This window comes from Acanthopagrus latus, chromosome 9 (genome assembly GCF_904848185.1).
Source record: "Acanthopagrus latus isolate v.2019 chromosome 9, fAcaLat1.1, whole genome shotgun sequence".
Taxonomy (NCBI): domain Eukaryota; kingdom Metazoa; phylum Chordata; class Actinopteri; order Spariformes; family Sparidae; genus Acanthopagrus; species Acanthopagrus latus.
The window spans coordinates 29,010,424-29,013,026 of NC_051047.1; the positions used below are offsets into that span (position 1 = coordinate 29,010,424).

Consider the following 2,603-nt stretch of genomic DNA (forward strand, 5'->3'; position numbering starts at 1 on the left):
GATGTTACAGCGAGGTGGATCAGAACCCGGGCCTCGCTCCGTGTTGTTTCAGCTCTCCAGCAGGAATCAGAGTATAAGACGTCTCAGCGGGAGCCGTCCGTTCCCTCAGCTCCTTCAGTCTTCATCAGAGCTGCAGATGAAGACGCAGTAAAGCTCTGGACTGAGAGCGGAGACGACCTGAGCCGGGTTCAGTCTGGTGCGGGCGGAGCTGTAATGTGGTTCAGTTCGTACGCGATCCGTTTCCCCACACATGAAAACCCTCGGTGGGTGTGTGACGTGGGCCAAACACCCGAAGACTGCAGTGATGGATTAGTTTGTCAATGAGCTCTGAGCATCCAGAGAGGCCGTGTAGCTCTGACACAGCATTAGTCAAAGAATGTGCCGGGACCATATGTTGGTGCCGGAGCCTCGCTGTACTACATGACAAGACATTATGGTGCCAAATAACTCTGAACAGCGTCTATGAGAACCAGCCAGGCCGAGGAATTCAGGCCTGCGAGGAGGAAACACACTCAGCTTTACTAAACTCAGACACACAGGAACACAAAGTCTCTGAAGTCTCATGATCAGAAACACTTTTCTTTATTAACTGACTCGTATCAGGACGTCAGAAAGCGTCAGACCACAAACGTTACGGCAGGTGAGTGAAACAGAGCAGAGACACACCTGGACTTAAATCACCTCCTGTAATCAGGAGCTGATCCAGAACAGGTGGAGGAGAGAGAGGAGGAGGTGATCAGCAGCAACAGTAATACAGAGGAAGCTTCCTGTCATCACGACCTCATCAGCTGCATGTGGGCGGGGCTTACAGTTACCAGCAGCTTGGACTCGTTTCAAATGTTAAAAACAACCAAAAGAACATGGGACGGCTCCAAACTGATGGAGGTGTTATTGACACCTTTGTTAAGATGACTTCTTCCCTGCAGCTGCTGCAACTCGACTGAAGTCCGTTTGTGACGCAGCAGTGCCCAGTCAGACAGCTCCGTGACGTCTCAGCTGTTCTCTGAGTGCACGGTCATTTACAATCATTTGAGTATTTAAAGGGTTTTTTCAGTCTCAATAAACTCTGACACTTCAGGATGGAGCTCAGCTGTCCTATGATCCCAGAGCGTCGTTACCTGACGAGCAGTAACCTCGTCTCTGTGTGAGGAACGTGACATCCTGCCTCGTTACTGTGGAGGACTGTTGTGTTGGTGACTGAGGTTCAGTCCCACCGCAGCTTTGTTTCATGTCTTTACACCATCAGACTCAATGAACTCATTGTTTTCAGGTGTTTGAAAGAATAGTTCCACGTTTCAGCTTGTTCAGATTTAAATAAAACAACTGTTTGGTTTAGAGAAGATCTTCTGTTTTCACATGCAAACAAAAATAAAAAAAACAGGAGAAACCTGAACCTGCACCAGACGACGCTGAGTAAATAACGTCTTTTAAACCAGTAACAGGTACAAGCTGTGTACCTGTTACTCCCTGCAGCTCATCACCTGCTCCTCTCTCCTCCACCTGTGCTGCATCAGCTCCTGATTACAGGAGGTGATTTAACAGGATGAGACTGTGACTTTACTGTCTCTGTTCGTATGCTTTCTGTTTTCCTCTCCTCAGTGAAACCGCAGCACCGCGTCAGACTGAAGGATGAAGTTGGTGTGAGGGCCGACCACAGGAGCACAGAAACTTCAGGATCTTTAGTCGAGGAATGTTTACAGACGATCTGAGCTGCAGAGGAGGAACAGAAACGTCCTGATGAAACCCACTGAACAGCTGACAGACACATAATGAAACGAGTTTAATAAACTTTCACACGTCATCCTGTTTGGATCAGACTCTCACCTGATTTTATCTTTTCTCTCTTTATGTTATTCAGTAATCACAGGAGCGTCTGCAGCTTTTAAACCTTCAGTTAATAAAAACAGTTGTCATTCATGTCTGTAGGAAGCTCCAGTATGACAGATGATTATGGGAGTATTACAGATGGAACACTGGAGATGAAATGAACATCATTACAGACATTATGTCATTTTAAAAAATGAGTCGAGTGGTTCAGACTGCACTCAGGACTTGTAGCTGCTTGTAGTTTGAACCGGTCCTCGTTCGGAGCAGACGGGTTCTGTGGATGATCAATGTTGTTCAGACCTGTAGTTCCTCCAGATTTCATCACTGAGCCTCACATGTTGTCCCGAGCCTATAAATATGCCGGACACGATGCCGGGACATATGGACGCTCTACATGATGGAAATGATTTTGGATGTGTTTGACTGTAAACGCTTCCTGCTCTGTTCTTCAGCCTGAGTGAGTCGCTCACCAGCCGAGTTTCCAGGAAGCTCTTTTATAACGACGGTCAATAATCAGGATAAATCTCATGATCGTCTGAAGTAAACTCGCTTCTTATCTCTTCTACATAAACCTCCAGCATCTGAGTGGACAAACATGCTTTATGCAAATGTATATAGTATTATTGCAACAATCCAAAACACCTCAGAGATCCTGCATGCTCAGAATATATGCTCAAATCTTAACGTGACAGACTCAAACTCTGCTGGTGGCGAGGGGGAAATGTTTGATGGAAACAGATTTGACGAATAAACTCTGACTTAGTGAACGTTGAACT

General features: G+C 46.3%; 1 long non-coding RNA gene across 1 annotated transcript; it reads left to right on the plus strand.

Annotated features, from left to right (window-relative positions):
• The first annotated feature begins 650 nt into the window (after positions 1-650).
• On the plus strand, positions 651-1,801 carry LOC119025927. Its single transcript, XR_005076965.1, has 2 exons — positions 651-1,442; positions 1,600-1,801. It is a non-coding gene; the product is annotated as an uncharacterized LOC119025927 (long non-coding RNA).
• Positions 1,802-2,603: the final 802 nt, after the last annotated feature.